Consider the following 9,203-nt stretch of genomic DNA (forward strand, 5'->3'; position numbering starts at 1 on the left):
TTAATTTCCACTAGACTAGAAAATTAAACTTTGAGGTGATTTTGTTGCCTTAACGAATCTAATTAAGTGCAAATTAAAGCTGCTAGAAAATAATCTTGATGTTATCCGGGTATAGTTCATGTAGTTTGATATATAATTTAGGTTGGGATATATTATTATATCTAAGATATGATGCCGGGGAAACCTAAAAGGTAATTGATATAGTTTTACAGCACAAAAACATGGTGCTTAATTCATTTCTTCTATAAATAGAAGACTTGGATACATCTATCACGTACAACATGCTGTGCCTGCATTTTCTAGTTTGATAATCTGGCCTGCAAAGTTTCCAAAGGTTGCAATTTGACCTCTCTGTCTGTCTAGGAGAGTAAAATTCTCCTACTCATTGGTTATGTTGTTCAAATCATTATGATTTGTCTATACAAGTATAATTAGCAGTAAGTGAATTGAATCGATATTATTAGAAACATAAATACTCTTATTCCAATCCACCAGGAGCAAGGCCAGGAGTGGCTTGGTTCACCTAGAGCTGACACGTGCCCCTGCCCAGCCCGACGCGCGCCCTGCATTTCGGCCCACCGCAGCCAACCGCCTTCGCCGCACCAACTTTGCCTGCTCAGCTGCCCTAACCCACTTTGCACGCCTACCTCAGCTCCCTCACCATTCTCTCCATCTCGCTCCCGTTCTTGTTCTGCCACCGCCGCCGCCGCTAGAGTCCTAGGGTTAGGGATTCCTTGGCTCCTCGCTGCCCATCCGACCGGCCCCTCCTTCTTCCCTGGGGGATTGGCCACGCCTCTACCCAGCAGCAGGAGCGGCCCGCGGAGGTGGCCCGTGGCGCAACGCCGAGAGGTGGGGCGGCGGCGGGAGCAGGTGCGATGCCGGCGATGGGGTAGCTGCGGGGACCACTGCGGAGCGGCACTGCGGCGGTCCGAGGGTTCGTGGTCGAGGGGCGACGGAGACTTGGTGGACCGGCCCACGCAGCGCTAGGCCGGCGCTCCTGCGGCCGGAGGTTCCCTGCAGTCGCAGCCAGTCCAACCCGTCTCCAGGCACGTCAGCTGCAAGTGCCATTGCCAGGCGTCGCCTGCACTTGCTGCGACGAGCCGGTTGCTGGAGCTCCACTGCACTCGCGTCTCCTCTGTGTTGATGCCGATTTAGGGCCAACATACGCATGCACTTGAACGTGCGGCGAGCAGCGGCGCACCTTGTAGCGCCGCACCACCAACCGGTCAGACCGGTCTTGTCGAGGTAGCCCGACGAGGATCCAACGAACGCCCGCTCTGGAGGGACCCCGTCGGGGCAGGCGCACCTTGGGTTGCCCTAGGCTCGGTAGGCCAGCTAGGCGTCCTCAAACGCCATAAAGACGAAGGAAGAACAACATGTCAAGGTTGGAAAAGCTAGGGTTTGGATAAAAGGTAAAGATGATAAAAAGATAGATTGATTTTGTGTTTGATCGATTGGATACTCTTAATCGGTCGTGGCCCTTTATATTTATAGGGTGGGGAGGACTTGCCCCGCAAAAAATCATATAAACCGGTCAGACCGGTAATGAAAAGTTTGTCAAATTGTCAATTGGACTGCACCATTGCGTAGATCTCGTCGAGATGATCGAAATGGATATATGGAACATCCAATTTGGAGTCCGGATGAGGAAGTTATGCCTCCCGGAAGATCTGCAACCCGGTCTGACCGGTTAGACCGGTCCAGGTCGGCGGTCAGACCGGTTCGAAGACGGGTCAGACTGGTCCGGAACGCCTAATCCGAGTTAGGAGTTGTATTTTGGCAGGGGATTTGTTAGAGTTTCAACTCCTAATGGGTACAGACCTCTGCACCCTATATATATATGAAGTGCCACGGCCGATTGAGGGTAATCTCAATCGATTCGCACATTTACCTTTACCTTTTATCCTCTAAACCCTAACTTTTCCCACCCCATCTGCTGTTCTTCGCTCGTCTCTACGGTGTTCGATGGCATTCTGAGTGGCCTGCCGACCTCAGAGCAACCCAAGATCCACGAGCTTCGACGGGGTCCCTCCCGAACTTGAGGTTTTAGGTCTTTTGCTGTCTTCCTAGAGCACCGGTCTGACCGGTCCGCATAACCGGTCTGACCAGTCTACGCAAAGAGGCTGCTGGTGTTGATCGTTTTGACGATCTTGCTGCATGTTCTAGCGCGTTCGATTGTGTGACCAGATTTTGCTTCAACACCTGGATCCGACGGTAAACGGGCTAATGGGCTTGGACTCGGAGCGGGGGAGGGGGATTTTCCAGCTGGACCGCTATAGCCTCAACACGTGCCGGAAAAAAAATTATAGTGTGCTATTGCTTGAATGTTCCAGATCTCGCTAATTCGCGAGATGAATCTATTAGGTCTAATTAATCCCGAGCTTTTTACTTGTTGTTTTATATAGGTTTGCCGGTGCATTGCTACAGAAATGAGGTAGCGCTATTCCTGGAGATGAAGCACCCATGTGAATCCGAACATCACTTGTGTTTGTTGCCAGAGGATTTTAGAATAAAAATATAGTATGGTAAATTTGAGATGAAAATGTATGCATCTCCAACCTATGATAAGATTGTTTCTCATGGGTGTTTTTTTTGTTTCGCTATTTACTATGTCAAACTGGCGTGATGACTCTTGGAAAGTCCTCTCCTAGAATTGTAAAAATTTCATAGGCCGCTTTGAATTTTCTTCTTTGATTGCTGAGGTCTAGTAGGCAAGGTTGGAATGCCCAACAAGTTCAAGACAGAAGAGTTGAGGAAGCTGTGAGAACTCCCACTGTCGACCAACAGCAGAAGGACCTTGTTGTGAACCAAAACACACAAACGGAGACACTCAGTATCATCAGTCCGAGATATTGCATTCAGAGAGAGCTGGCCAAAATCTTCAGTGAGGGAATCTTCTACAGCCAACTGGTTCAAGATGTCCTCTGAAAGTGGTTGGTCCAAATCGTTGAGAGCCACTGCATGCACCTGAGCTGATCCCCGCTTAGGACAGGAAGCGACATGAGTGGGATCAAATTTCTCACCACAGTGGAAACAAAGACCATGAGCCTTGCGATAATCACGTATTTGACGTTCACGCCATAATGTACTTGACGAAGATGGGCGAGACTCGGACTTCGGAAAAGAAGATACAGACGAAGACTTGCCTGAAGAGAGTTTACGGAACTTGGCCTTGGTACGATCCAGAACCCTCTGATGAATGCGAGCTAGCATGATAGCCCGATGCATTGTGTCTGGAACTTGACTCTGGACTGCATCACGAATTTCAGGCTTCAGACCACGGGTGAAATGATTCACGAAGAAAAGCTCATCATAAGCAGTGTTATGCATTGCAACATCAAACTGAAGGGATTCAAACTGAGCAGTATATTCCTCCACCGAACCCGTTTGAGAGAGTTCAGTCAGCTCTGTCAGAGCATCCCGAAATTCATGGGACCCAAATTGCTGTTCCACGGCAGTAACAAACTGAGGCCACAGCGTGATGCCATGCTGCTTACGATAAACCTGAAGCCACTTAGCTGCCTTATCTTCAAAATGCAAGGAGGCTGCAGTAACCCACATACTTTCATGAATGTCAAAGATGTGGAAATAGTCCAAGCATTTTTCCTTCCAAATCTTCGGGTGAGTGCCATCAAACTTGGGAAAGGAGAGGTTAGGCAGAGCACCACGCGGCAATGGAGACCGACCCGGTTGATGAATGCCACCATAAGAGTGAGGGGTACGACCCGACTGATGCTGATGAAAGTGACGGAATGGTGGTGTGCTCTGAGAGTGAAACGGATTATGTTCCACCTCATCATCAGAAACTTCAGAATGTGCCAACTGCAACTCCGAAACGGCTTGGCCCGTAGCCGTAACTTGTTTGGACAGAAATTGCTGCTCGGTAGTACACTGGTGAATGGCTTGAGAGTTGAGATCCAACTGAGCTTTGAATTGTTGCTGGGCCGTGTTCACATCAGATACACGCTGAAACAAGAGATCCAGACTATCCATGATAGAACGCAATTGATCCTCGTGATGTTGGTCAGAGGAAGCCATCGCGTCCAGCAGAAGAGCAGACTGAGCGGAGGGTTTGGGAGGCGCCGTTGTAAGGATCCTAGAAATCACGCCCGCGGCGAAAAGAAAAACCCCACGATTGCAGCGCAGACCCCAACAGTGAAGAGAATCACAGATCGCGCGCGTCGCAAATGAACACCGAATGGATGTAGAAGAGAGATACTGTCCAAACGCGTCGCGGAGAGCAATCGGAGGAGAAACGACGCGCAGAGGAGAGTCTACCGCCGCCACACACCGGAGTCCACCAATTAGATCACCCACCGCCACACGCCACCGAACTCCACCTGATGAAATCTACCGCTGCCCGCGCCACCGGAAACCCGCGCTGAGTGTGCCCACCGCCACCACACGCCGAGGATCGCTGGGCTCTGATACCAATTGTCACACCCTTGGCCGCCGACTATCGCCGCGGTGACGTGAGCCAGACGATTAGAGATAGCGTGGGGAAGGGGATGAATCCTAAACCCCTTATACGGAGTCTATTCAATTCATCCCATGACATGTTTTTTACTGATACAAGGCGTGGAGAGACCGACGCTGCCCACCGGCAATTCATAACGGACTCACTTGACCCAATAGACTTACAATATGCTAACACATCTGATCAGTTCCCAACCTCACTACCTGCTGGCTTCTGCGACACGTGCTTACCAGCTTGTGGAGGGAAGGAGGCATCAACAACTTGAGCTGCTTGGCCATGGCACACGCGCCGGTGTCTACGGGCAGTACCATGGCGCCCATGGCGACGGTGTAGTGAATGCAGACGGCAGACCTCCCTCACCTCCGTGAGTCAAGGAGAGAATCACGGAGCGACGGTTCGTTTGCTTTGTTAGGCACCAGATGTTTCTATCCCATTTTTTATCCTATTTTTTATTTTCAATTTCTATCTACAATGTATCAACGTTATATTGACCATTCACGTACATAATTTTTGATGATAGCCTTAATTTAAAAAACTATGTGTGTGTGTATATATATAGGTGGGGCTTGAGGGGCCCACAGTTTCACTCTCTCCGTGTAGTTAAAGTTTTGATGAATCTTACTCCCTCCGATATCGAAACAATAGATGTTTTAGACAGTGACACGTCATTAAGATACTATTTTAACCATCATTAAATATTAGTACACAAATTCAAAATATGCTATTTGTATAATATTTTGAAACTACAATTAAAGATGAATTAAAAAATAATTTGAAATATTTGAAGAGATTGATGGCAAAATTACGTTGACGGCACATAAACCGAAACGTCACGTCTATTATTGAAACTGGAGGGAGTATTGTACCTCCGTTCTAAGTAGCAAAAAACATTAAATACGCGATGTTACATGCAACCAACAACGGTCACATACACCGATTTGCATAGATGCATGCACACGAGTGGTAAATACGAAGAGATGCATTAACAAGCCACAATATAAATATGTAGATCATTTGTGGATATCTTCTATCCCCTAAATATGAAGATCATTAGTGGACGGACGGAGTATACATCACAATTGTTTTCCCTAAAACTTTATTTATTTTATTAAAAATACAAGGCACATAAAATACAAATTATGTTCATACTACCTTCAATAATAAAACACGTAATAACAAAATAAATAATTTGAATAAAAGGAAATCGTTAAAGTCATGAAATATTTAACTATAACAAATAAAAAAAGAATCAATGGAGTGATCTTCATTGAAGTTACCATATTTCATATAGTATAGTAAAATGTCTTTTATTGTACTATTTTAATGTACCACTATTAATAAATTTAGTGGTATATTTAGTAATGCGTTGATATCTAAAACATTCAAGGAATACCACACCGTTTGATCTTGCATAGGGGAAGTTGTATACATATGTTTGTCAGTAATACCAATTATTGTGGTAGGATATGTTAGACCCGGGGCTACGGGACTGCTCACGTGGCGTAGTTTAAATGAGGATAAGGGATAAGGCACGACCTATATCTCTATCTCTGTTTGTAAACTGGACTAGCTGGTACAGAAGGAATCTACTCGAGTTGTATTCGATTACGATTCCTAGGCTAGTATCAGACTAGGACTCGTAACTCTTCCGGATATATAAGGGAGGGTAGGGACCCCTCCAAAACATATGATAACCATAACCAATCCAAGGCAATACAAACCACCACACAAGACGTAGGGTGTTACGCACATTGCGGCCCGAACGTGTCTAAATCTTGTGTTGCTTGCACCTTCGAGTTCCTGATCTCGGTGTCACCCAACCTAAAACTTACCACCTTGGGCATACCCCTCGGTGGGCAGCCGGTAAAACACCGATAGTTGTCGCCCCATGTAGGGGTGCGCATCGAAGATCCGCTGCTAAGCTCGATGGCTACGTTCAAGTTTTCCAGCGACGTGCTCCCAGAAGGCACGACGTTCATCTTCAGATCGTGGGCTTGCGTCGCTGACGGCGCAGGCGGTTTCCGTCGATGCATCGTCGACACCACGGAGACAACGATTCTCATTGCTTCTGGCGGGCTCGACGGTCTCACCGACAGCTTCCGCGAGTTGTCAATTCGAGACTCTTTCGACGGAGTTGTGGAGAAGACTGCCTTTGACACGACTCCAATTCGGTTTACGGCGACCAGGTTCGAGTTGGATCTGTCTTTATTTAATAATCCAATCGCATTGTCCCAGATTGTACAGCTTGAAGCCACCGCTAGTCGGGAGGTTTTGGGTTTCCTCGGCGGAAACAATTTGGTGATCACATCCACTCCAGAGGGATGTTTTGTACGTTGGGAAAGCTTAAATCTACTCGAACCTGACGATCGGCTGGTGGCGCACCTGGAGTCTTTGCCTTACCAAGAGGGCAAGCCACTAGCCACCATAGAAGAAGAATCGACTAAACTAGTCGACGCGAGCTCCGACGAGCTCATGTCTCGCCAGGTTCTGATGGCGGAAGAAGGAGACGAAGACGCTCTCACCCTCGACATCGAGATATCTGAAGATGAGGACACGACTAACGCCGGCGACGAAGACGATGCCGCGCGTGAGGCACGGAGGGCCAGAAACAGGGCGCGTAATGTTCGACGAAGGCGGGTCAACGAGCGCATGCGCGCTATGCAGCGCGACTTGGATCCCGACTTCGCTGCCGTCAGCGAGCGTGGTTTCAGGACTCCCGTGGCGAAAATAGCCAGGGTGATTGCCATACTCGAGCGCAGCAATGATCCAGCCCTGCGCCAAGCTCTTCGTTACGCGCAGCGTTCGTGGATTCAACTCGATCAGCAGCATCCGGCATCGGCTGTCGGAGAGGAGCGTGTGGGCGAGAGTCGCAGCCAGGCCACTAGCCGAACTGCGGGAGGTCGCCCTCGCCCTCCGAAGAGCAACAACAACGTCAACGGTCGCGGGAGTCAGGCCACTGGTGGGAGGCCTCAGCCACCGCCAGGAGGCAACCCGCAACAGCCTGTCGAAGACCTACGCCAAAAAATTAATGAGGGACGTGACGCGCGTTCTGTCATTATTTCTAGGCACAGGGATCGGGAAGGTGCCGATCTTGAAGGCACCGACTATAGTGACCGCTTTCCGGTGTTCACGACGCGCTTCAATAGCTGCAAGTATCCTGATGGCTTCAAGCCAATCGGGATTACTAAGTATGATGGTAAGCAAGCACCTCAGCAGTGGTTACGGTGTTATTCCAGTGCTATCGAAGTTGCAGGGGGCTCCAACACCACCAAGGTCGTCTACTTCCCGATGGCCTTGAATCCTGCTCCGCTTACATGGCTGGAGAGCCTCAGCAACAACTCGATCGATTCTTGGGAGGCACTCAAGAAGGTCTTCATCGACAACTTCCAGGGGGCGATCACCCGTGCAGGTACTCGACACGATCTAGCTCAATGTAAGCAACGACGCAACAAGCTCCTGCGGTCATACACACGTCGTTTTTTCGAAGTTCGAGCCATAATCGCGAACATCTCCGAGGAGGACATCATCAACTGCTTCTACAATGGCATCACCGACCCAGGCATATATAGGGACTTTGGGCGAAATCGGCCCAAGACTATTGCAGGCCTTAGGGACATGATGCACGACTGGTCCGAGCAGGTGGAAAAGATGCGGGAGCGGTTCCCGAGGCATATCGACAACAATCATCCGAGCCGCATCAACGACAACCGCACCGACAAGAGCCAGCGGGACTACTCGGGTCCATCCCGAAAGCGCAAGCCAGACGATCTTGTCGCGGCTGTGGATCATCCTCCGCGGGGCAGAAAGGTAACAACACAGGAGCAGTTCGAGAAGCTCCTAAGAAGAAGTGCCCATGGCACCCGGGAGGTGCTCATGCGGCAATTGATTGCTATCACCTCCGGAAGACGTTCAGCAATCAAGTCGACGAGAAGAAGAACAAGTCGAAGGGTAAAGAACCCGACGAAGACGATCAAGGGGACAAGTCGCACAACGCGAAGTTCCAAGACGCCTCCAAGACCATTAATGTCATCTTTGGGGTGATGATGAGTTCAGTTCCAGGAGGGAACAAAAGCTGCTTCTCCGCGAGATCATGTCCGTTGAATCGGCGGCACCACGACCACTTTGTTGGTCGGAGGTCCCCATCTTATTCTCCAGGGATGACCAGTGGACTAGCTTCTCAGAACCCGGCAAGTTCCCCCTGGTTCTGGATCCTGTGGTGGCGGAGGACAGGCTCATGAAGGTCCTCATCGACGGAGGGAGCGGCCTTAACCTCATTTTCGCCAGCACTCTGGAGAAGATGGGACTCGACTTGACGGACATGCTCGTTCCAAGTAAGTCACCTTTTTATGGCATTGTCCCAGGAAACGCAGTGCATCCGCTAGGTACGGTGGTTCTCCCAGTCACTTTTGGTACGAGGGAGAACTATCGCACCGAGTTTATCAAGTTCGAAGTGGCGAACTTCGAGTCTTCGTATCACGCCATCCTGGGCCGCCCGACACTTGCCAAATTCATGGTAGTGCTGCATTATGTTTATCTACTTCTCAAGATGCCAGGGCGAGGTGGAGTACTCACTCTCCGGGGCGACTTGAAGAAGTCATACGACTGCAATCGGGAAGCCATCCAGTATGCCTCGACGTCACGTGTGCCAGATGCTTCAGGAGAAGTACTCACGGCCGCGCAACAACTCTCCCAAGCTGGGCTGGAGATCCCGACAAAGAAGACAGGC

Source organism: Panicum hallii, chromosome 4 (genome assembly GCF_002211085.1).
Source record: "Panicum hallii strain FIL2 chromosome 4, PHallii_v3.1, whole genome shotgun sequence".
NCBI classification, from domain to species: domain Eukaryota; kingdom Viridiplantae; phylum Streptophyta; class Magnoliopsida; order Poales; family Poaceae; genus Panicum; species Panicum hallii.